The sequence below is a fragment of the Gekko japonicus genome, unplaced genomic scaffold (assembly GCF_001447785.1).
Source record: "Gekko japonicus isolate JY-2015 unplaced genomic scaffold, Gekko_japonicus_V1.1 scaffold306, whole genome shotgun sequence".
NCBI classification, from domain to species: Eukaryota; Metazoa; Chordata; class Lepidosauria; order Squamata; family Gekkonidae; genus Gekko; species Gekko japonicus.
Genome location: NW_015172013.1, coordinates 672,078 through 698,640, shown reverse-complemented (window position 1 = coordinate 698,640; position 26,563 = coordinate 672,078). Strand labels below are relative to the sequence as shown.

General features: G+C 49.0%; 1 protein-coding gene across 2 annotated transcripts in view; it reads right to left on the bottom strand.

The window, feature by feature from the left end:
- The window catches only part of MEX3A (mex-3 RNA binding family member A), a 33,753-nt gene that overhangs the window by 6,069 nt on the left and 1,121 nt on the right, over nt 1–26,563 (bottom strand). The window lies entirely within an intron of this gene.

Here is a 26,563-nt window from a genome sequence, read left to right as displayed (position 1 = left end):
CAGCTTAGAGGGAGCACTGGTCCTCAGTAGAAATTGTTCATTATTTATTTATTAACTTCATTTATACGGCACTTTTCTCCCCAGAGGGGATCCAAAGTGTCTTACAACATTCTCTTCTTCTCCATTTTATCTTCATAGCAACCTTGTGAGGTAGGTTAGGCTGAGAATATGTGAACGGCCCAAGGTCACCCAGCAAGTTTCCATGGCACGAGTGGGGATTCGAACCTGGGTCTCCCAGATCCTAGTACAACTTACTAACCAATTTACTAACTACACTATGCTGCCAGTAACTCATTTTGACCTTAGTTGAGCTACGCCCTCTCAATTTACATCTGTAATATGGGGATAATAAAACTGGCCTATTGTACAGGGCTGTTGTAAAGATTACAAAATAATGTACGTAAATCATCAAAAGTGCTATGCAAATACTACATTATTATTATGATACCATCATCACTATAATTGTTTTATTCCCTTTCAGATTGCTGACTGCTGCTTTTAAGCTGTTTTTTTATTATCAACTGGGTTTACGGAGGTTCTATTATTAACTTATTGATGGTTTTATTGTATTTTAACAGTGTCTTTTTATATACTGGAAGCTGCCATGGGAGCCTTTCCAGGCGGAAAGCTGTGGGATTAAAAAATGTTTAACTAACTAATGAAATAAATAAATAAGATAAGGAGACTGGAAGAAGCAACAATTCTACTGCGGATAAGGTTTCCAGCTCTGGCCTGGGAAATTCCTGGAGTGGGGGTGGTACCTGTGGAGGAGAGAGTCTGGGGAGAGATTTCACCTCGAATCTATGATACACCACAGTCCGCCTTCCAAGGCTGCCATTTTCTCCATGGAGCTGATGTCCATAATCTGGAGATCAATTAGGGCTTCCAGGCCTGCTGGCCCCTGTAATTGCCCGCTACTGTTTGGATCAGTGGCAGGGAAATCTTACCAGTGTCCTGTGCACCACAACATCACTTCAGGGGAAAAACTGTGAGATAGGACAGACACGGAATCGCTGGAAGGTCTATCGTAAAACCATAGAGTTTCTGGTGATTTCTAGAGCTACCCCATGTCACCTTAGGGTTGCCAAGTCCCCCCGGGCAGCGGGGAAACCCCCGCTCATTGGGCCGTTACCCACCGGCTGGATTGGGCTGCCCGGGGGGACCCCACCCCCAAAGTGCCTGGCTCCCGGAGGTGACATCATCGCGTCAGGCACGTTTGTGGCGGGGCGCTCTATAATTCAAGGGGAAACTCTATGGTTTTCCCAATTCCAATAACCTTTATTGGCATAACACTACGGTTTCCCCTTGAATTATAGTGCCCCCACCCCCAACATGCCTGACATGATGACGTCACTTCCGGGTGGCGTCATCGCGGCCCGTGCGCTCTGCGCGCGTCCCCCGAAAAACTCCCGGAGAGAGCCGGGACTCCCCCGCTACAGGATTAGGTAGGACTTGGCAACCCTATGTCACCTCCAGGTTTTTCTCAGAAGTGACACAGTGGCACACAGGACGCTGAGGAGGCCCCCATGTGCCCACTCCCAAACTTCCCACCAGTTGCCAGTCACCATCTGGCAGTGGCAACCCTAAGATCAGTTGTAATTCTAGGAGAACTCCGGGTCCCACCTGGAGACTGGCAAACCTAACTGCGGAGGCAGTGAGCAGTTACCTGACTCCCAGCCAGTTCCCTTGACCATTAGAGAGGTTTCCTCACGAGTAACAAGCTACTTGTGAAGTCCTACTCATGAGTGAGGCTCTTAGAGAGGCCTCTTCACAGAGGAAGGATGCTGTGTGAACAACGGCCTGCTTAGGGCTTGACTGAGGCAAGGGAGCCAGGAAATAGTGTGAAGAGGGAAAGAAAGCCAGGAGGAAATGGAGCTGACTTGAATGAAACCGTCTTCCCTCTGGATGCGGCCAAAGGGTTCCTGGCTTGCTTTACTCTCCCTCCTCACAAAAGGATCTATTTATCTTTGTCTCCTGTCACCCAACAGTCCAAGGCAGTTAATGATAAATTTAATATACATAAAACACACATGACATTATGCATGCTGAAACTCAGATTTGCCAGCAGGCGCGGAGAAAAATGTCTTGTCCTTTTAATAGATGCTTAATGTGTGGAAATGGGCTTCCCTTGCATGGAAGTAAATAGAATCACCTGGTAAATATCACCCCACTAAGCCTCTTAAAGTAGGGTTGCCAGACCCCTGGTCCGGGAGGGAGGGTCCCCTGATTTTCGGGGAAGCCCCACCCTTGAACAGCGATGTTGTGCGGCGATGTCCCTGACGTGATGACATCACACATTGGCGATATTGCATGGAAACGCTATGCTTTTTGGGCAAAACTCTATGGTTTGAGCCCAATTTTAACCACAGAGTTTGCCCAAAAAGCAGAGCGTCACCCCTGACGTCGCTGACGCAATGACGTCGCTTCTGCATGATGTCATCACATTGGGGACATTGCCGCCCACACTGAGACCGCCCCCCATATCCCCCTGCCAGTGCGATGATCGTGCCTGGCAACCCTATCTTAAAGGGACATTTTTCTCCAGGCCTGTTGGCAAGCCTAGTTGAAATCAATGTGCTGGAGGGGGATTGGATAGAGTTGCCAACTCAGGGCTGGAAAATTCCTGGAGAGTTGGGGGTGGAGTCTGGGTAGGGCAGGGTTTGGGGAGGGGATGGCCCTCAGCAAGGTATAATTGCCATAGAGTCAACCCTCCAAGGCAGCCATTTTCTCCAGGGGAACTCATGTCTATAGTCTGGAAATCAGTTGTAATCCCAGGAGATCCCCAGGTCCCACCTGGAAGTTAGCAATCCTAGCACAAGGTGCTGGCCCCCTTTCCAGCATTGCAATCTCCAGCTCATAAGCACAGTAACCCTTTTCAGCCATTACGCTGTACCAGATCTATGGGGTGACTACATTGCATGCCATCATCCTGATATGCACAATCGCCATTTTGTCTGAAAGGGACAATGGGTGTAATTTCTGCCCTGGTAGAGGCATACCTCAGAACCCTACATGTTAGGGTTGCCAAGTGGCACTTACCTTGCCGGCGGGGGACTCCCGTGCGGATCCCGGCGCGCGCCGCATGCACGTCACAGGGAAGTGACGTCATGACGCCGGGCACGCTGGGGGCGGGGCCATGACCATACAAGGGAAAACCAAATGTCACTTCCCTGTGACGTGCACGCTGGGGCGGGGTTCCCCCCGGGGCCCGATTCCCCGGCGTCAGGGAACGGGCCTCTGGGGCAGGGGGTTTTCCGTCCCCCGGGGGGACTTGGCAGCACTACTACATGTTAAAAGGCCTACAGACCACAAAAGTAGAAAGTGCGCTTGCGCAGGCTTCGTCCTCAAGATCAGGAATGCTTAAAAACTGCTCTCTATGCACTCTATGCTCATGAGCAGGCAATTGCATATAGGTGGGAGCAAAGCCCATGCACTCACACTAGGGATGCCAATCTTCAGATGGTAACTGGAGATCTCCTGCTATTACAACTGATCTCTCGGTAGAGTTGCCAGGTCCCATCTCCCTGGCGGGGGGGATTTGGGGAGCAGTCTGTGAGGGGGTGGGGCCATCCCCGACACAATGATATCATGCAGAGTGACGTCATCGTGTTGGGGACGCAGTGCCACGCACATACATACCTTTCCCCAACCATTTAAAGGGAACCTTCCCTTTAAATGGTTGGGGGGGAGCGGGCAGGAGCGCATGGTCCCTGCTCTTTTCAAGCGGGGCCACAATTGACTGTTGGGGTGGGGCTTCCCTCCTGCTGGCCAGCTGGCCAGCGTCTGGGGGGAGCCCCGAAAATTGGGGGAGCCCCCACATGGGGACTGGCATCCCTATCTCAAGGCGACATAGATCAGTTCCCCTGGAGAAAATGGCTGCTTTGGAAGGTGGACTCTATGGCATTATACCCCATTGAAGTTTCTTCCCTCCCCAAAACCCGCCTTCCTCAGGCTCCACCCCCAAAATCTCCAGGTTTTGCCTAACCAGGAGGTGGCAACCCTAACTCACGCCCACTCTCTCTGTATACACATTGATTCCAACATGTGTAACATCAAACACAAAGGGCTATGGATTTGGAAATAAGCTCATGAAAGTTACTAGCCTCTTCCTTCCTCAGATTCTGTTTCTTGTCATCTCGCCCTGCATACTTGGGGTTGTCATTTGTAGCCTGAACAAGCCAACTTTTTAAAAAGTCTCTCTAGCTAGTCAGCTCCATAGGAGTCTTCATTCAGGCAAGTGGCTATTTACAGGCTTAACTCACACATGGAAGGTTTGATGGACATCCGTGGAGCAGGTACAAATGTTTAAAGCAGAGAGTGCCATACTGACTTAAGTGTTGTAAGTCACCGGGAGACCCCCCCAGGGTGAGTGGCAACTAAAAAAAAAATCTAATAAAAATCTTAAAAATAAAATAGATCTTGGTGATGAATAGCCAGATTTAAAAAAGGGTGTGTATGTGCGTGTGTAAGAGACGGGATGGAAACAAAACCCATTGTTTGCTCTCCCCCCACACCCCCGCTGAATTTATGGAGATAGGAGACATGATTCACCCCAAGAGAGGCTTCAGGCAGTTCTTGGAAATTCCAGTCTACATGGCAAGAATGGGCAGAAAGCCAGCAGGCCAAGCTCATTGCTGGCTCGCGCTTCGGAGGAATACAACCGCAGTATAGCTTTAAAAAAAACAACACTGCCCCTAATGGACTGCACTCTCTCTCCCTCTCTCAGGAAACCCCGCGCAGAAGGGATCAATTGCACTGGGGCCAGGAATCTGCACTGTGAAAATCTCCCGTTGTCCAGGGCCCATTTACGAGACAAAACAACTCCGCTTCTCCCCCAACCCCCCACGACCATCTGACTCCTCTTCCCAGACCATGCGTCTAGCTAAGAAGGACACGAAGGTTCTCCCTGTTTTAATATATACAGTAGGCAGGGCTTGGGATGTGGTGGCGGGTGGGAGGGGGGAGGTGGAAGGAGAGAAAGAGAGCCTAACGTAATAGGAAAGGTGAAACAAAGGGGTCATGTAGACAGAGAGACAAAGGAAGGGGAAATCCACGCTGAGTGCAGGGGGAAGGGAAGCAGGCAAGTCAAGAGATGTGAGTGGGGACAAATGTTGTTGTACAAGACTGTCTGGGGGGGGGGAATCAAGGATGGAGGAGGAATGGAGGATAAAAATGGGGCCGCAAAGATAGAGACAGAAAGGCAGAAGAGACCCTTGACGAGGAAACAAGAGAGGAGGAAAGGGGGAGGGAAGACCAAAGGGGGCAGGGTGTAGCCAGCATGGTCTAGGAGTGGCTCATCCACAGGACAGAGTGCCACACAAACTGACAGATTCCTTGAGTTAAACTGAGCTAAGGGTGTGTGTGTGTGTGTGAAACGTTACACACTCATAGGCAGGGAAGGAGGTGTGTGTCTATGCAGAGTCCAACCCGTTTTTGTCATTTAGACAAGTGCATCTTTTTCCGCTGCAGTGAACTGAACGTGGATTCCTGTCACCCGTTTTACACATGGCAGTAACACATTGGGACGGACTTAACTTGGATCGGTTGGCTGGTCTTGCAAAATATATGCCTGAAGTGTCAGGCTCGGGACTGGCTTTGTCCTGGGAAACTCTCTCCGACTGGGCTGAATTTAAGGGTACAGGGAGGAGCCGCAGAGGTGGAGCAATCACCAGAACAAGATCATTGTGACAAATTTTCTTCTGAAATTTCAATTCAGCTGTAAAAAGCAGGCAAGGAGGAACTGATACAGATCAGGGCTGCGACACTGGGGAAGGATAGGTCCCCCCCCCCACATTTAACTGATTGAAAGTGGCAGCTCAGGGCTGGTTTAAGCCCTGGAACTGGGGGGGGGGGGACAAGCACAAGAAATGTGTCTTTTCCCCCCATTAAGGCTTAAAGCAGCCGAGGGGCTTATTTTGAATTGGAGAAATGGCACAGGGTAGGGGAGAGTTAACTCCCTTTCCATAGCCCCAATTTATATCCCCCATCCTCTGGTGCCTGTTTTTGGAGTGACACATCAAAAGATCTGATCATAGGCCCCTCATTTCCAATACAACCAAAGAAGCACAGGCCTCCCTCGCGATTTAACTGGATTTTACTAATGCACCGGACTTCTGGCTTGTTTTTCTCCACTGTATATTTCTTGGGGGTGGGTGAAAGAGATGTATTGCTGACCTCCTCCTCCTATCCCTAGAGCATGTCTAAAATACCCACTTAAAGCAGTTGAAAAAATTGTATTCAGTTTATTTAAAATATTTCTGGGTCTTCTTTCTCCCACTGCTGTCAGAACACTGTCAAAAGTAATTTCCACTCCTCAGGAAACTGTAGTTCTGAGGAGGAGGCCCAGGGCTCAACACAGTCTCATCCCATATGGACAATTTTACAAACTGAAAGTAAAAAGTAATTTTATTTCTGAAATGAGATTAATTGAAAGTATCATTGTAATGGGCATACAACCTGGACCAGCCCTTGACAAGGGGTATCTGTTTCCTGGCCAGCACCCCATAATCGCTAGCAGAGAATTCCCTCACCAAAATACAGCATTCTTTTTTGGGGGAGGGGGCATGATGGCTGTATTTAGTATAATACCAATTATGTTTGCTGTGTAGTTAGAACCTCAGGAGATGGGGGGGCAGGGACATGGGGGGTGTCATATGATGATATTTCCAGGGCAAACCTTGAAGTGACGTCATGCCACTTTAGGTCTTAGCAGGAATTCTGTGGTGAAACTCTTACCATAGTGTTTCTCCTGGATCCTGGTGTGGTGTGATGTCATTTGTGGGTTTGCCCTGAAAAATGACGTTGATGTGACGACAATTTTTGCATTATTTCCCCCACACACATACACACACACGGGCCTACCAAGCAGCAGAGGGGGTCGGGGACTGCTACCTTGACGTTCACCCAGTAATAATTTTCCCCTTTCAAAGAAGAGAACCCAATCACTGAAATGGCCTCCTCTTCAGCCACAATTAAGTAAAACTGCACATAAAAGAAAGACATTTGATTTGAAGGGTGTCTGAAAAGCATCCCAGAGTTCAGGAGCAAGCAGGTAACCACAGGACTTGTAATATTGAGACCTGTTTCTCAGAGCCATTCTAGACATGACGGCAACAGTTCTCAGTGCTGAAACTTGAAACTGCTCCAAACACAGAGAAAGCAGAGTGTGAGGTCTTTTGTTTTAAGCAAAAGGGGTAAGTGAAGGAGGGGTGCTGAACCCTCTCCTCTCCTGCAGCTTATCTCCCTGTAGACTCTCTCTCTAGGCACTTTTTCCTTAGCTGGAGCTCCCGGAATGTTCTAGAACATTCCAGAATATGAATGTTCCTGAAAGAAAAGTGCTTGGGGAGAGGGTCTGCAGGACTTTAAGCAGCAGGAGGGAGGCAAGACTTCCTCCTCCTTCACTTGTGAACCTCCTTTGTTTTGTTGTTGCTATACGATTGGGGCAGCTCAGTGTTTATACACATGGAATTGTCACCTTCATTTTCCACACAGAAAACTAGATGACAGGGAGGAGAGTTCTGATCTATGATACAGGGGGACCAGGTCTCTCACTGTTGTGGAGGACCTTCCTGCCCCAGGTCCCCCCTGCTACCAACAGGAAAAATTTGGCCAAAAAAGTAACACCATGGCGTATTTTCCGTCCACATAACGGGAAGTGATGACTCGTGTCCCCAGCATCAGAGGTGAGGTTGTGGTGTCGCAGGATGCTGTGTGATACTCAGATCCACCCACAGAAGCTCCCAGGAGTTGCTAACCCTTGGCTGGCAACTCTACTATGACACGTTCCCTAGCATGCTAGATTTCTATACAGATGATAATTTCTTATACGGAGGAGCATTCAGTCACACGAGGTAACCACTTGAAGCCTGAAGTTTAGCCCACACACACTGGCTTAACCACTGCACTGAGAACCTCTGTCAACTGGCAAAGAGGTTGCTTGACAAATTTGCTCCCCATGACAAACATTCTTTCTGGGAAGTGTGAGGAGTCTCACCTGTGCTTCCACAATGGAGGCTGCCAGGGGAGGAGGGAATTACTGCACCAATGGTAGCTCAAGATCAGTTCACTGCCACCCCACCAGCCTCACTGCTGTCTACAGAGGTCATTTCGGGAGGGATCACGGGGGATCGCAGTTCCCCCGGGTGAGGTATGGGGGGCGGGGCACATGATGAAGCCCCGCCCCCTACTTCCGGCCCTCATTCAGCCAGGAGGAGGCAGGAGAAGAGGGAGGGTAAGTTGCTTCCTCCCTGCCTCTCCCCACCCCTGCCTGCCTGGGGCCAGGGAGGGCCTTTGCGGGGCTTCCTTGGACTCCCGCCGACCTTGCAGGTCCACCGCCGGGCCCCTCATGGGGCTCGGCAGTGGAGCTGCAAGGCCGCCGGCGGCGGCCGGGACTGTTGGGGGCGGGGTGTGTGGCCATATGACACACTTCCGGTGATGTCAGGGAGTGTGGCATATGCTAATGAGTTATGCTAATTGGGCACATGACAAAGCCCCGCCCCCTGCTTCCGGCCGCCCCGCTTCCGGCCCTCATTCAGCCAGGAGGAGGCAGGAGAAGAGGGAGGGTAAGTTGCTTCCTCCCTGCCTCTCCCCACCGCTGCCTGCCTGGAGCCAGGGAGGGCCTTCGCTTCCTCGCACTCCTGCCGGCCTTGCAGGTCCACCGCCGGGCCCCTCATGGGGCTCGGCAGTGGAGCTGCAAGGCTGGCAGCGGCGGCCAGGACCGTTGGGGGCGGGGTGTGTGGCCTTATGACACACTTCCGGTGATGTCAGGGGGTGTGGCTGTATGACACACTTCCAGTGATGTCAGGGGGTGTGGCATATGCTAATGAGTTATGCTAATGAGTTCCCCTGGCTGGTGTCACTTCCTGCCTGCCTACCTGTCTGAGACTACTTCTGTCACCTGCATAAGAATACTCTTTATACTCTTCACCTCATTGCTGCCTCAGCCTTTTAAAGTACACGCCAAACAGTGCATGCCCTATAGAGCATACTGGACTCTCATGAGGTTGCTTCCTGTCACAAGAGTTTGGCCGCCATTCTGGCACCATACTCTCACAAGATCTGGACGCACAAAGCCACACATGCCCTAAAAGGTATTCTGGACTCTCATGAGGCTGGCTACTTCCTTTCGTAAGAGTTTGGCTGCCTGTTTGGTTACCAAACTCTCACAAGAAAAAAGAGAACTGGGAGCCCAAAGCCACACATGCCCTATCAGGCATTCTGGACTCTCATGAGGTTGCTTCCTGTTGCAAGAGTTTGGCCGCCATTTTGGCTACCAAAGTCTCACAAGAAGAAGGGATCTGGGAGCACAAAGCCGCACATGCCCTATAGGACATCCTGAACTCTCATGTGATCGCTTCCTATCACAAGAGTTTGGCCACCATTTTGATTACCAAACTCTGACAAGAACTATGTGATAACCATTTTGCTTACCAGACTCTGACAAGAAGAAATGAACTCTCGTAAGAGTCTGGTAGCTGATATGTGTGACCTGACACCCTCTTTCTGAAGAGGCCCTGGAGAAGAAGGACTGCTTGGGCAGGGGCAGTAGTAGACAGGCTGCTGGCTGGCTGACAGGCAGGCGAGGAGAGACTGGCAGCTGGTGGATGCGAGGTTGCCACCCCCTAAAATATACCACCTGAGACAACTGCCTCAGGTCACCTCATTACAGAGCAGGCCCTGCATCCCATGGTCATGTGCTCTTATTTCACTGTGTCTTGTGCCTCAGAGGTGCAATGCAGCATGACTGATTGAAGACAGGAGTAACACTTCTGGTGCCCTGGAAGCTCAATGGGATGTCGGCCATAAGACCTTGTCCCTTCCTCAAGGGGGAGGGGCAGTGTCCCGATGACCACAAATACATATAAACAAACCACCACCACCCCCATCTGCTAGATGTGTCTTGTGATTCTCTACCTCATCCCTGTTATCTTTCTTTAATGGGGAATTCATGAACACATGAAGCTGCCTTGTACTGAATCAGACCTCAGGTCCATCAAAGTCAGTATTGTCTACTCAGACTGGCAGTGGCTCTCCATGGTCTCAGGCAGAGGTCTGTCATATAACCTGCTGCCAGATCTTTAACTGAAGATACCGGGGATTGAACCTGGATCCTTCTGCATGCCAAACAACTGCCCTACCACTGGGCCACAGCCCCTCCCTGTTCTTCCTAGCTCAGGGTACTGAAGACCCAGGTGAGTTGCCACTTGAAATTGCAGAACAAAAGAGCTAGATACTCAGCGATTCTTCTAGCTCCTAGCCCCAAAGTCAACACCATATGCGTACTGGTGCTTCACAGATCAATACCCTCGATTCAAACTACAGCCACAAGTGACTCAAGCTGACTCAAGGAAGTGAGCCCAGCTTTATAAACTCTATAAACTAATTAGTTGCTTTTCAGTACTCAAAATGGCATACACAAGGAACACTGTATTAAATATGTCTTAAGAACAATTATATACAAAACATATTATTAAAAATACACCATCTAAAACCAAGAGCTCCATAGCTTAGTGGTCAAGCATACACCATTGCAGAAGCCCTCAGATTCATTCCATTCTCCTTTTAAAGAATTGGAGAAGAGGAGGAGGAGGAGATTAGATTTATGCCCCATCCTGCACTATCCGAAGGAGTCTCAGAGCGGCTTACAATCTCCTTCCCTTCCTCTCCCCACAACAGACACCCTATGAGGTAGGTGGGACTGAGAGAGCTCTTTCGAGAACAGTTGTAGAGAACTTGTGACTGGCCCAAGGTCACACCAGCAGTTGCATGTGGAGGAGTGCGGAATCAAACCCGGTTCTCCCAGATGGGAGTCTGCGCTCCTCCTGACCACTACACCAAACTGGCAGCAGGGCTGGAAAAGACTTCCTGCCAGAGACCATGGGGAGCCATTGCTGACCAGAGGAGACACTGGGGTGGATCCAACCATCTTCCAACCCAAGGAGCCTTCCTCTAACGTAATTTTGGAAGAATGCTCTTTAGGCTGGAGGAAGCCTTCAAACGTTTTGCAGTGGAGTGGTAGGACAGGAGTAGGATCCACCCCTCTACTCGTAAGCAAGGGGGGGGGCTGCAGCTCAGTGATAGACTCTTGCTTTGCATGCAGAAGCTCCAGGTTTGGTTCTTGGTACTTCCAGTTAAAAGGATCTCAGGTAACAGGTGCTGGAAAAGGCCTTTCAGTGCTTGAGGCCTGGAGAGTTGTTTCAAGTCAGAGTACTGAGCTAAGTGGGCAAGTGGTCTTGCTTCGTATAAGCTGTGTTCATAACTCCATGGTAGAACTTGAGATATGCATTCAGAAGAAGGTCCGAGGATCAATCTCTGACATGTCTTATGTTAAAAGACCTCGCACAGACCTGCTGTCTGGGATTATGCAAAAGCCATTGCATGTCCACTTTGACCTATGGTCTGTAATATATAGCTTCATATATTTATAGATGTGTGTGTTATGTGCTGTCATGTGGCCACCCTCCAACTTATGGCAATCCTATGGAATAATGACCTCCAAAATGTTCTATCATTAACAGGCTCACTTAGGTCTTGGAAACTAAAGGCCATGGCGTACTTTATTGAGTCCATCTGTCTCATGTTGGGTCTTCCCAGGGCTATTTTTGGGCAGGAACACACAGGAACGGAGTTCCGGCAGGCTCCTGAGTTGGCCACGCCCAGCAGGAACTCATTAGCATAATAGGCCACACCTAACAACAGACACTCATTAGGATTGGTTACATTAGGGGTGTGTGGCCTAACATGCAAATAAATTCCTGCTACAACCCCCCCCCCAGGGTTTTGACAACAAAGTAAAAAGAATAAGAAGCAAAAGGTGGGTGTGGCTCCTGGATGACCACACTTCTGGTAACATGTGGGGTGTGACCTAATATGCTAATGAGCTGTGCTGTCAGGGGTGTGGGCTAATATGCTAATAAGTTTCTGATGTTGGGTGTAGCCTATTATGCTAATGAGTTCCTGCTGGGCTTTTTCTACAAAAATAGCCCTGGGTCTTCCACTTTTCCCGCTGCCTTTGATTTTTCCTAGCATCCTTGTCTTTATACATAGACGTGGTAGAAAGTGCCGTCAAGTCACTTCTGACTCATGGGATCCCTGTAGTGTTTTCAAGGCAAGAGATAAACTCAGGTGGTTTGCCATTTTCTGCATCGGTATAAAAAGCCTAGACTTCCTTGGTGGTCTCCCATCGAAGTACTAACTGTGGCCAACCCTGCTTAGCTTCTGAGATATGACAAGATTGGGCGAGCCTGTGCTATCCAGGTCAGGGCATTCATAGACATGTATAGTAAAGGGGGGGGGAACTGGAACAGGACTTTTCTTTCAGGTATCTAGGTAAATGTAAAGGTTCCCTTGCTCGAAAGCCAGTCAAATCCAACTCTAGGGTTGCGGTGCTCATCTCCGTTTCAAAGCCGAAGAGCCAGCGCTGTCCGAAGACATTTCCGTGGTCATGTGGCCAGCATGACTAAACACCAAGGTGCACGGAACGCTGTTACCTTCCCACCGAAGTGGTACCTATTTATCTACTTGCAATTTCTTGCTTTCGAACTGCTAGGTTGGCAGGAGCTGGAACTAAAGACGGGAGCTCACTCCGTCATGCAGCACACTCGGGTCTCGAACTGCTGAACTACTAACCTTCCACACCCTGCAGTTCAGCGTCTTAACCACTCGAGCCACCGCAGCTCCTCTCAGGTATCTAGGCTGAGATATAAATATTTTTACATCAGCCAGGGTTAATTGCTTTCAATTCCATGCAACATTTGTTTGTCAGGGTGTCTTCCACAAAGGTGTTTTTGGTTGTTGGGTTTTGGGGTTTTTTGCATTTTAAAATTATTTTATTGATTTCCCCCCACACACATTAACAGTGCCACTCTAAGTAGAATTACACCCTTCTAAGGTCTTTGGCTTCAATGAACTTAGAAGGGAGTGACTCCACTTAGGATAGCTCATTAACCAAGATTTGACACCACGTGTACCCTAAACAGTGAGGCAGTATGGTATAGCCCAATCTGGTCAGATCTTGGATAAGGGAACCCACCAAGAAAGACTGCAGAGGAAGGTGATGGCAAACCAGCTCTGCTTATCCCTTGCCTTGAAAGCCCCTCGCTGGAGTCACCATAGGTCTGTTGCAACTTAAGAGCACTTATCAATGGCCCCTGCCACACGGCAGGAAAAAACACGGCCAAAGTGCGGCTACTCAGAGCCGCACCAAAAAAGACACGCGGTGGCGGGATCACACAGATCCCCTGAGCTGCCGCGCCATTGCTCGCCGGCACGATCAGATGCTGGAGAGGAAGTCACCGACGAGAGACCGAGGCAGCCGGCTGCGCATGCGCAGTTCGGCTGGGAGCCTCGGATGCGCCGGCAGAAGGACGTGCCGGCGATCCCACAACTGCGCTTGTCGCGGCCTTTCTGGTAAGTCCACCTCTGTAAGTGGTTTATTTTAACAGCGGATTTTCGGCCTGAAGGGCCGGATCGGGGACGGGTGCGTACCGCTTCCCAGATGTTGTGGTGAGATCGTGTCCATTTGCTGCGCCCCCGATCCATCCCTCTCCCGGCCCAAAACCTTCCGTGTAGGGTTGCCAAGTTCTTTTTCTTCCGCGGCGGGGGGCTCCCGGACGGCGTCTTGAGCGCGCACCGCATGCACATCAGCCGGAGGTGACGTGATGACACTGGGTATGCTGGAGGTGGGGCCACGGCCATCTGAGGGGGAAACATAGAGTTTTCTCCTCAGATGGCTGTGGCCCCGCCCCCAGCGTGCCCAGCGTCATCACGTCACCTCCGGTTGACGTGCACGCCAGGGTGGGGTTTCCCCCGGGGCCCGATTCCGTGGCGGCGGAAATCGGGCCTCCAAAGCGGGGGGAAATCCTCCCCCCGGGGGGACTTGGCAGCCCTGCTTCCGTGTGACCGGGGCCTATGTATCCCTAATACAGAACTGTAGCCAATCACTGAGGGATGCAGCTGCATGATCCATGGGTCTTCAAGCACCCCTTTTTGTCATATTTACATTTCTCAAAAAAAATCAGATCTGGTTTTAAAAGCATAATAAGAGGCCCTAATGGTAGTCTGAGCCCTGACTTGGATAGTCCAGGCTAGCCTGAACTGGTTAGAAGCTAAGCAGGGTCACCCCTGGCTAGCATTTGGATGGGAGACCTCCAAGGAATACCATAATCGTGACACAGAGGCAGGCAATGGCAAACCACCTCTGAACGTCTCTTGCCTTGAAAACTCCAGGGGGTCGCCATAAATCAGCTATGACTTGATGGCAAAAAAACAACAACACCAGTCTGCAATAAAGACTGAATAACAACCACCGTAAGGTATGTCTGTAAAATTACCAACCAGATATACCCGCGCAAAAAAAGAAGAAGAGAAAAGCGTTGTAATGCCATCGCAGACAAAAGAAAATTGCATAAAGCCCCAAACTGGCTACTGACTATGTGGAGAATGAGATCATATATTTCTGTGCTATTCTCAGGTTTTATTTTAAAAGACTTTTTTTAAAAAAGCACACATGATCAAGAGCCAGCCCCCCGTTTGTTATCTGTGGCTCGTCGCATTGCCAATGTAAACTGTTGTTAGATTGAAAACAGCACAGACAGTAGTTGCGGCAGCAACAAGGCGCGGATCTTGAACGGCAGCGGACCACAGTAACAGTGCAGGGTGGGTGTGTCATGGTCTGTCCTGTAAGGCGCACGCCCATCGGACACGTGTTTTCGCCTCTCTCAGGAAGGGGGAGGAGGGATGCAAACTGGGTCTTTGGCAGGTGCAAAAGGGGGAGCAAGACAAGAGCCGACAACAAAGGGGAAGGAGGGAAGAAGGGAATGAAGGAAGTTATGTAGAGCCCCGTGACACAATTTCCTACTGCCCTAGATTTCCAGCCGGCTGAGCTGTAACGGCAAGGTTCATTCGGACAGGGACAGCACTGAGCTGGTGGATTTCCTAGGAATGTTCCATTTTCTCTCGGTGGCGCTCTCTTCCACCAGCCTTTCTCCATTCTCGCTTGACATACAGTTTGAGTCATATCGCTAAAAGCGACCTCAGTCGGCAGTCTAGAGCTAGCTCTCGATCCACCTTGGCATATCAGAAGACAGACAGCTTGCGCTGCCTCATGGGGAAGAAGATCTCCTCAGGCTCTTTTCCAAAGGCAGCACTGAAGCACCTTTTAAAGTTCCACCAAAGGTCTGAGCATCTGTGGGTGTTTAGGAATGCCACGGGACTTAAACAGGGCTGTGGGGAGGGGACGATTCTGCAAAAAAAAAAATGAGTGAAGAAGACTCTTCCTAAGATTCTGAGCTACCTTTTAAAAAAACAACAATGAAAACCAAGTTTCTAGCTCATATTGTGGGGAGCAAAAGCAGGGTCGGAGGAACATTTTCAGGAGTCAGAGGGTAGGGCTTCAGTGTGCTATACAGGCTGCCTTAAAGAGTAACAAGATTTGTGGCGGGCTTTCGTGAGTCACTGCCCACTTCTTCAGATAGGTATCTGCTCTTTTCTTGCTCTTTTCTACTGCTACAGACAGACTAACACAGCTTCCCATCTTGAGCCATAACCTAGAGGTGTCCATCTCAAATGAGAGAGGGGGCCAAACTCCTCATCCCTCAGCCACACCTGTTACTTTCACCCAAAGCATAGCTTCCATCAGCGCAACTGTCACGCTCACCTCCATTCATGGTCACCATTTTACCAGGGGGTAAAAAGGCCCAGAAATGGGAGGGGTTAGGTTCGCTATTGGGCAAGTGGCCAGGAGAACAAGGGGTATGGTGCAGGGTGGGGGGGAACCTGTCCAGCCCCTGTGCTTTGTTCAAGGGCCAAAACAGCCACCCCACAGTCCACAGTCGTTCTGGTACTTGAAAAGGCATGAGGGGAGGAAAAAGATCACGTATGCACCCGCACCACAGGCCTTCATAATGTCTAGTTTTTGCCCTAACACCTGGAGGACCCAGGACAGATGAGCAAACAGTTGGCACTGCCCTTTTTGTTCCTTTTACTTCGGGCAAGAGAGCAGATGAGAGCCAGCGTCAGACTAAGATTGGGGGGAACCTAGGTTCGAATCCTCACTGTGCCAAGAAAGTTCACTTGGGCCAGTTACATACTCTCTCAGCCTAACTATGGCTGCGGTCACACGGAGCATTAGGCATGCTAGAGAGACGGAAGATAGGCGGATTTTCCGGGCGCAATCTCACCGTCACATATGGGAAGCGTAGAGCTCCCGTGGCTCACCCAAGGCTTCACTCCGAAGATGCGCTGTAAAAAACTAGTACCACCCAACGGAGCATGCGCACACTTTAGTTTAAAAAAAACAAAACAACCCCGTTTGCCCTGCAGCTCCGCAGGATTGTCTTGTGATCAGCAACTCCCCCCTAACCACGGGACCTCCACAGGACGTCTGCTCGCGCAACCGCGTGTTATTTTGCCCCGGGGCAAACAGCCACGATTCCCCCCCTCCACGTTTTTCGGCCCGTGTGACCGGAGCCTATATGTTACAGAACTGTTGTGAGGATAAAATTGAGGAATTCCTTTGGGTTTGCATTGGGGACAAAAGCATAGTATAAATACATTGTACCAAGTGGGGCAGCAAACATATCTTTCTTCCCCCTCCACTTGAAAACTGGAACCAGCGTATTCCCCCAGGCCCATAGCTGCAAGTCTCCAAGAAATGTTGTTGCCAACCTCCAGGTAGGGCCTGGAGTTCCCCTAGAATTACAATTGATCTCCAGACTACAGAGATGCCCAAGGAAATGGAAGCTTGGAGGGTAGACTCAATGGTACCACATTGCTGCTGCTGAGCCTCTCCCTTTCCCAGACTCTGCGCTCCCCAAATTCTCTAAGAATTTCCCAAGGGGAATGACGAGGCTAATGCTGTGGCGTGAAGGAACCACCTCTGGCAAGTCAGCAGTTACTAAGGGCATTAACCCCAACCCTACTTTGGCCCCAGTCACACGGGCCAGATAACGCGGGGAGGCGTGGCTGTTTACCCCAGAGCAAAATAAAACGCGGTAGCCCGATCACACGGTCCCCGGGTCTTCGCACTTAGGCTGTTAGCTGGCGATCACACGGCGATGCTGGAGCGGGGCAAAGAAGCGGCGCGGCAAACATTTCGCGTTTGTGCGCATGCGCTTACAAAAAACATCCGGTTTGCGACGGGATGTGGACGGGCGCCGGATGCCACGGGATACTAGCACTCTCGCGATCAGACGCCCGCCCCTGCCCCGCGTTTTCCGGATACTAGTGCACTTTCCGAGGTAGTTTTTTACTGCGCATCTTTGGCGGGACGCCACGGGTTGGCCACTGGTGCGCTACACTTCCCAGATGTTGCGGTGTGATCGCGACCCGAAAATCTACCTGACATTTGTGCCTTTAGCGCGGCAAACCCTCCGTGTGAATGGGGCCTTTAATCATTTTTGTAAGAGGTACCACAAGTCAGCATTTGGGGATCCCCTCAAAATAACCTAATAAGCCTTTTTGTAAGACGTCTTTGCTGCACACAATTAAAAAAAATGTTTTCAGGTGTACGCTTTTTTTTAAAAAAAAAAGCATCTGTGCATGTTAAGTGAACAGCCAGCTTTTCTTAAGTTCACACTTAGACATGTAAAGTGACTTAAGTGCTTTTGGGGATGACAAACCAGGGAAAGCTGGTTTGCGCCCAACTCTCCAATACAGATGTGCTTGAGAACCAAGTGGAATCTCTAAGGCTCTGCCATCATGTTCTGAGGGGAAGGCTGAGGAAAGGCAAGTTTGGTCCTTTGGAATCTTCTGGAAGGAGTTGCCCAACGACGTTCCTGACAGAAGCTGTGAGCTGGCTTCAGGCATGGCGGCCCCTCCCCTTGACACCCTCCCAGGACTTGTGAGGTAAAACTGTGTAGGGTCTCAGGACTCTTGTTCATAACAAGACGACCACTTAAATTAATGGGGGCAACAGGGTAGACTGAGGAAATGTATTGCAAAGGACTGGGGATAGGTATATATAAAACAGATTCCGAAAGAAGGAATTTAAAGTCCCACACTGTAGCAGATCTGCTGGAAGACAGGGGCCCAACCAATAGGGTTGCCAGTCTCCAGGTGGTGGCTGGAGATCTCCTGGGATTACAACTGATCTCCAGGTGACAGAGATCAGTTCACCTGGAGAAAACGGGTGCTCTGGAAGGTGGACTCTATGGCAGTATACCCCATTGAAGTCCCTTCCCTTCCTCATACACCACCCTGCCTAGGCTCCACCCTCCCAAATCTCCAGGTATTTCCCAACCCAGAGCTGGCAGTCATGACAACTAGGCTTCCCTCAGAATTTTCTCTCAGAGCAAATTCACACGTTACCTTAAACGTACATTTAAGGGGCTATATGACTTTACGTTTCTAGGTATACCCTTAAGAAAATCTTAGGGCCAAGCTACCGCTGCTATTTTCTGTGGGTTGTATCTGGGTTCCCCACCCACTTGCGTTTCAGTCAGACCCATGACCAGTGTTCCCTCTAGGCTGAGTTAGTGTGAGCGAGCTCACAGGTTTTTTTAGCCTCTGGCTCACACATTTTTGTTTTAGCTCAGGAAGGATGGCTCCAGAGCAAACTGATTTATGCAGCAGCCAAATTGCTCACTCACAACTTTAACAAGTAGCTCATAGAGTTTTTGCTCACAAGACTCCACAGCCCATGACAGCTGAGAGTGCCCTGCAGGGAACTCGGTTCCTAAACATGTGGGGGCCCAAGTCAGATTGGGATTGCAACATGCAGTGAGAAAGGGCTTCTGCCTTTCTGACCCAAAATAGCCCTGGGGGACATTATTTACCCCATCAAGGGGCTGCATATGTAGCCCATTAGGATATATGCAACCCCCAATGGGACAAATAGACCCCCCCAGCCATTTTGGGTGTGGAAAATGATCTGTGGAAAGGCTGAAGCCACTTTTCCATGCATGCCAGGGTCCCAATTTAAATCAAGTCTACAAACGCCTGGGAATTAAGTTCCCCAGCAGGGAACCTGCAGCTGATGTGTGACTGATTGACTGAAAATCAGGTTGGGTGAATTTGTACAATCTGAGGAGTAATGTATCATGTAGTTTGACCCTGAAGTGTACACTTAAAACAAATTAATGTGTGAACCAGACCGTAGTTTGTAGGATTTTCAGCTGGCCATCTGTTCCTCTCTTCTATCCAACCTTTTTCTCACAAGGAGGGTTTAATTTCCAGAAAAAGGGATGCTGGAGCTCAAATCTTCCTGGAATCATCACCATCTGGTTTGGACAAGCCATCCCTCTTCTGATCCCTGATGTGTAGGGACTCTCTGCAGTCACACCATGGTTGAAATTCACCAGTTCAGCAATAACACTTTTCCTCTCTTCTAACTACATATGTTCCAGGGTTGGGCCTCAGCACTGGAAACAGATGCCACGGCTGAACCTGAATGTAAAATTAAGGCCGGTTTGCAAGCAAGGAGATCCCACAGCCTTTCTGCGTGGTTTCCTCCTGAGCTGAAATGTTTGGAAGTTTTTTTCTAGAACTTTTTCCCCCCTCCCATTCTCCAGAATCTGAAAGGGTTTCCTGAGTTACTGTGTAGGTGGCAACCAAGACCTGGCTGCTGGAGCACATGGGGTCGGATCTCACCCATAATGGTTAGCTTGGCCTGACAAACATGAACCAGGAAGCCTCTGGGTCAAATCTCCCCTCTGCTATGAATTTACTAGGTAGCCTCGAGCCAGCCATTCCCTTCTGTCTCAGACCCTTATCTGCAAGATGGGGGGTAAAAACACTGGTCTGCTCTAAAGGGTTGTGGTAAAGATTTCTGAGATAACAAGTGAATCAGAAGAATTTTCGGCTAAACATTAGGAACAGGGGTCGTTTCGTAGAAAAAGAGCTAGGGGAACTCATTAGCATAACTCATTAGCATATGCCACACCCCCTGACATCACTGATGTGTAGGGACTCTCTGCAGTCACACCGTGGTTGAAATTCACCAGTTCAGCAATAACACTTTTCCTCTCTTCTAACTACATATGTTCCAGGGTTGGGCCTCAGCACTGGAAACAGATGCCACGGCTGAACCTGAATGTAAAATTAAGGCCGGTTTGCAAGCAAGGAGATCCCACAGCCTTTCTGCGTGGTTTCCTCCTGAGCTGAAATGTTTGGAAGTTTTTTTCTAGAACTTTTTCCCCCCTCCCATTCTCCAGAATCTGAAAGGGTTTCCTGAGTTACTGTGTAGGTGGCAACCAAGACCTGGCTGCTGGAGCACATGGGGTCGGATCTCACCCATAATGGTTAGCTTGGCCTGACAAACATGAACCAGGAAGCCTCTGGGTCAAATCTCCCCTCTGCTATGAATTTACTAGGTAGCCTCAAGCCAGCCATTCCCTTCGTCTCAGACCCATATTTGCAAGATGGGGGGGGTGAAAACACTGGTCTGCTCTACAGGGTTGTGGTAAAGATTTATGAGATAACAAGTGAATTAGAAGAATTTTCGGCTAAACATTTAGGAAGAACTTACTGACAGAGCGTTTCCTCAGTGGATCAGGCTTCCTGGGGAGGTGGTGGGCTCTTTCTTTGGAGGTTTTCGAACAAAGGCTAAATGGCCATCTGACAGCAATACGGATTCTGTGAACTTGGGCAGATCATGAGAGGGAGGGCAGGAAGGGCTGCCTCAGTGCTTAGTTCTTGTGGCCCTTTCTTACACTCTCAGGGAAGTGCTGATTGCCACTTTGGGAAGCAATTTTTCTCCAGGCCAGTTTGGCCAGGGATCCTGGAAGTTTTTTGTCGTCATCTAGGCATGGAACAGCGGTCAGTGGGTGTGTGGAGGGGGAGGTATTTGCGAATTTCCTGCCCTGTGCAGGGGGTTGGACTAGATGACCCTGTAGGTCCCTTCCAACTCTATGATTCTATGTGAAGCACTTTGGAACATTTCAAAGTGTATGCTAAATATTATTATGAAGGGGAACAGTCAAAATTTGACTGTAACTATGAGGTCTACAAACTTGGCCTTAGGGGGAAAAACATCCTGCTATTGGTACATTTTCCCTCAGAAGCTGAGTTCTACATATTCAGTGGGGCTTCTTCTCAGGAAATCAGCAGGTTTTGTGCTAGAAAGAGCCATATTTTGTTATTTGAGGCACAACCACAGCCAAGGGGATTTATAAATCTCAAAATGTGGCCCTGTCCCACTTAGGACGTAGCACATAAGCCACACATTACAGGGATTTGTGATAGTAACTCCAACTACAGCTCTGCTCACAATACATACAAGACATGAAGGTGACATGTGTCTGCTCTTTTCATATAAAAAGCAGAAATAGTGTGGTCTTCTTTTAACAACAAGAGGGTTATTGCAGGAGAGGGATGCGAACCTTTCACACCTTGGCAGGTATCCTGTCTTAGGCTAGAGAAAGGTCCTCCATCCTAAAGAGCCTTCTTGTATCTTAAGTGACTCTTTTATTGGAGGAAGAGGCAAAAGTTGGCAGAAAGCACCACAGACCAGCTGAATGTATGGTTGCCAACCTCCAGATGGTGGCTCCTGGAATGACCCTTGGTCTCCAGCTGACAGAGCTCAGTTCCCCTGGAGAAAATGGCTGCTTTGGAGGGTGGCTCTATGGCATCGTACCCCACTGAGGTCCGTGTCCTCCCCAGGGTCCACCCCCAAACTCTCCAGGAATTTACTAACCCAAAGCTGGCAACCTTAGCTGAATGGGAGGATACACATCCTCTACTTCTTCACAGTGTGCTGTTCCAGACACTTTTCTCCCATCCCAGCTTAGAGCCAGGAAAGGAGAACAGTGCTTGGAACCAAGCACTGTGGGGAGATAAGGCCCTGGATCTAAACATGCAATTCCTCCAAGGAATGGCATTTCCATTTGTGAAAGAGGGGCTGGCAGTTTCTGCTGATTCTCCCTGCCCACTGCGTAACCCCCTTTACCTGTTACCTGCTGACCGCGGGGCTTCGTCATGTGCCCCGCCCCCGTACCTCACCCGGGGGAACTGCGATCCCCTGCGATCCCCCCCGAAATGACCTCTGTTCTAGTCCACAAAGTCCATGGATGGCTGGATACCCACCAAGCCACAGTTAAGGCGCTTTAACCTTCTCCAGCACAGGCTTTTACTGACCTCCATCCCAGCTTTCTAAGGGATTAAGGCAGGCACATGATTGATGGCCCATCATGTCTAATTGGGTCTTTAGACCTCAGAGTAGATGGGACTATGTGGCATTGATGGGTGAGGCTATGACTTATAACTCCTCCTGCTTTCTGCAAAGTCCCACTTACCTTTAATTTACCTATTCTAAATGGAGACATAGACAACTTCACTATGGTATGATCTTGGCTCTAATTTTCTCTGGCTCCTCGCACCCAAGTCCCAACTCACGGTGGCTCCAAAGGATACTGTGGTCCTTCTTGGGAAATCATTGAGGCATCTGATCTCACAGAATCTGAAAAACGATCTACATGTTCAAAAAAAATCATGTGGTACAACCCTCTTAGGTTTATCCCACTTCACAATGCTGGAGGGTGATGGATGAAACTCACGACCTGAATGCTTGTATATGGGCTCCCTGCATGAAGAAAACTAGCATGTCAAGGAAAAGGCAAGGCAAGAACCTTTTTGCATTACATGCTAGCTTTCAAGAGGTGGTGAATTTTTATATCAGGTAGCACACCAGCAGGCAGTGCCTCCGTCTGCATTCTGAAATGCTACAGCCCCATCAGAGCTATATTGTGCCATTCTCTTAAACATGGAGCTTAGCCCTAGGCGTAACCCTCTCCGTTCCATTCTGCCATGAATTTTAAGATATCTCTGGAATATCCACTGTCTGTACACCAAGTCCAAAACTCAAAGACATGTGGAGGGCAGCCCCATAGCTGGGTCTGGAGGCCCCAAAAGAACTGACCTGGGAAATTTTCCAAAAATTCTGTACACTCTTCTTCAGGACCCATTATTGTAAGCAAGTGTTGGGTCAACTGAACTTTGTTTTTGTTCTTTTCATACACACACTGTTGTATGTGTTTGTCTGTCTTTCTCACTGCTTTTTGTCTGATGGACTTTTTGTTAAGGGTTGCTGCCTGCCCCAGAGCGGTTGAGACAGCAGTCTGGAGGTCAAGATGTACAATCAAATAATAATTAAATAAAGAAGCCTGGTCAGATTCTGTCACCTCCAAGTCCACATGAAGTGAACTTAACCTTCCTCATTTAAAAACAGCAACTCCGTAACAGGGAGAGCCAGGTTTGTTTTGCTCCGCAACAATAAGCCTGAGCATCCCTTTTTAAAACATTGTTCCCGCAGAGCGTGCATACACTCAGAGCGCAACTTCTAGTTTTATTGCTTTTTTCACACAAAATGGGCCTATTCTTACATACCTCCCCCCATAACCCACCCCAATGTATTAAACAAAACATTTTTTTCCTATGCCACACTGCAACTCTTGATTTAAAGCAGAATTTAATTTTTATATGCAGGAAAGCTCTGTGACTTTATTCCTCCAGCCCAACATGAGTTGGGGTGGGGGTGGGTCAGCTACATTGAGAATGTATTTCAAAGGGATGTGGGAATGGGGGGGGGGACTCGGAGGAGGTGAATCAGTGGGCATTCAGCCCCATTGACTACAAAGGCTCTTGCCAACACTGAATTCCCTCCTTTAATACTGCAAGCCATTTCAGTACCATATCTTTTAACAATATTTAGATATTGCTAAATATTGAAATCAGAGGGTATTTAAAACCTGGGGGTTGGTTAATAAAGGCCAAACATTAATTTAGAATAGGCCAAATGTTTACATTTTTATTCTCCCCAAGTGTTTTTTTCTTAATGGTCTCCATTCTGTCAGATCTATCGTGTTTCCCCTGCCCCTACTTTCTTTTTTTTTTAAAGAACTTTTAAAAAATTTAATACACACACATATATATATATTCTTCCTCAAACGCTCCAAGCCAGTGGATACTCTGGAAATAAACCAGCCATCCATTTGGCAAAATGAATTGACTGGATTTTCCAAGGAGACCCAACAGCAGGCCCCATGGAGAACAATGGGGCTCAGAACCCTTTCTTTGTTGAGGCAAAGGGCTACGGGATATGGTGGCGTCTGTTTCAGAGCCAGCCCCCAGGAACCTAACCTTTCCCAACTGCCGCAGACACCGCTACTTCCATCCCGGGCCTTGAAAACCTATCTCCCTTGGGTTCCAGGTTTTTGGGGAGCACAAAGATGGTTCTGCTCCATGAGAAATTAAAAAGAGGGCGAGAGAGAGAGAGTAGTGCCGATTTCAAAGGCTCCAGCCTTAGCGTATCTAGCAGGATTTAGTAGGACATTTGTCTCCCATCTTGAAGAAAAGCAAATGTTTTCCCCCCAGCCTGTGCTTTCTAAGTGCTCGGCTATAGCATTCCAGACCCAACACACCCCCTTTTGCCTATCAAGTGTGGGTCAGCGGGGTTGCCCTAGAGAACACAATAGCAGCATCTTGTTTCACAAGCATGCAACACTTCCATTTTGGATCCGGCTTAAAAATAACGCTTCCTTTAAAAAACAAGCCCCCCCTCTCCTCCCCCCTCCAAGAATTCAGCATAATTAAACAAAGAGGGGCCCCATCTTTCGCTGCAATGCACCTTGAAATTCTTTGCCTGCACGAGTGCGGAGTGCCTGGGCAAAACAGGACTTGCGTTTGTGTGCCGATGTGGACAATGGAGAACAAGGTGGAAGGGAGGTGTGCGCCTTCTGTGGTGGTGGCGCACACACCCCCTTCCATGCGCCGTTTCTTTGCGGAAGCTGTGAATGAACTCTAAGTGACTTTGGGATGAGAGGAAGGGGGTCTTGCTAGAGGAGGGAGCACACTCCCTGGTCAGGATACACACTCCAAAAGGTGTTGTTCCCTTTTGGTGGTGTGTGTGTGTGGTCATATCTATGCAGCAGAAGCATAGCTGGTGGGCCCCGAAGCCTACAACCATTTGCTCCAGGAGGAAGCCCTGCCTGTTCCATTGTTCTTATAACATGCTGGTGGATATAACGGGTGAATCATTCTCATTTTTACTCCTCTCCTCCGATACTCCCACGCCCCCACCCCCAATCCACAATTCAACAGCATTATGGGCCTTAGAACTTGAGCCCTTTCTTCACCTGTCCCTGAAAGAGACATCCTAAAATTCAATCTTACATGGGCCACATGAAATGAGATTTCAACCTCATCTCCAAGAGGGTGCAAGACACATAACATGGGGAATAATAATGATAATAACAACAGCGACAACTCTACCTAGCAACACCATCCTTTTTAAACAAGGCAACTTTTGCTGTTTCTAGCATCCTTAGGTAAACATGGGGGGGCTTCCTCCAGGTCATCCAGCCTCCCCCTCTCACAACACGTTTAATTTTGGGGTAAACATGTACAGGAGATGCATCTAAAAATTTTTTTAAAGACCCTCAACCGTTGTATATCATGCAGCAAGGACACAAAAGCATTACACTCAAAAAGCCCAAGGAAGAAAAAGCACAGTAGAGACAAAAGCAGGTATTTAATAATCCAACCTCTCCAAGGGATCATTTCTCCCCCCCAACCCCCCAAGTCACATGACCGAGTTCAACTTTCATTAATCTGTGTTTGAACCCTTTATAAGCTCCAAGCATTTGCAAAAAAACCCCCACCAGCCACTATTACAGCCCAGAGTAGAACCACACCCCCTTTCTCTCCCAGAAACAAGCCCAACAAATGGGGGGAATTTTCTCTGTCTCTTCCACCATAGCAGCGACCAAGGGAACAAATGAGCCCCACAGACCCTCAGGTCCTTTAAAAAACTAATCTTTGCACCACTGTAGGTATGCAGTGTAGGTCTGGACACAATTAAAAAGTAACAGGCCTGTTTCCAAACAGCCCTGGGCTCTCTGATTTTGTTTCCATTTGGGGGAAGAAGAAAAACAACAACAACCCACACACAAACCCCCCTGCAACTTTCTACCATTTTGCTTCTTCTATACAATAACGCGTTTTAAAAATCCAGTTAGAGGGTGGGAATCCTAACTCGCTTTTTGTATTCCTGTCCTACACTGTGTGGCCTGTCCTGGATTTCTGACTTCTTCTTAAAATGTATTCAGTGGACGAGCGCTAGGAAATGATGCTTGCTGGAGGAGGACCCCACCCCCCATTTCCACCCCCTGCAGTGGCCATTATTCATCTTAACTGTGGGACAGGGAATTTAGCAAGTGGCCTTAGAAATGATTTGTACAAAGCAGAGGGAGCTACAAAGTGGCCGGTGTGGATACTGCTTAACTTTGGCAGCCCCTGGCATCCATTGGCCCTTCTTTCTCTCATCCCCACTGCAGACATCGTAAGGGGGGGGTGTTTTGGAAGGAACAGGAGCTGTGGCTTCCTGGTGCTAGCTAAGACAGCAGGTTTACTGGGGAGGGTGTGTGTGGATACAGAGTCCCGGGCAAGGATGGGGGAAAGGCTTTGTATGGAAGAAAAGGAGGTGATGTAAGAGAAGTATGAAAGATAGGGAAGGGCCAGGGAGAGGAGGGGGTGGGGTGGTGCTGGTCCAGCGTGAAGGTAAGCTGAAATGCTGGGGAGATGTCTACAGAAAGGAAGAAAGAAGCAGGGAAAGAAGAATGTGTTAGGGAAA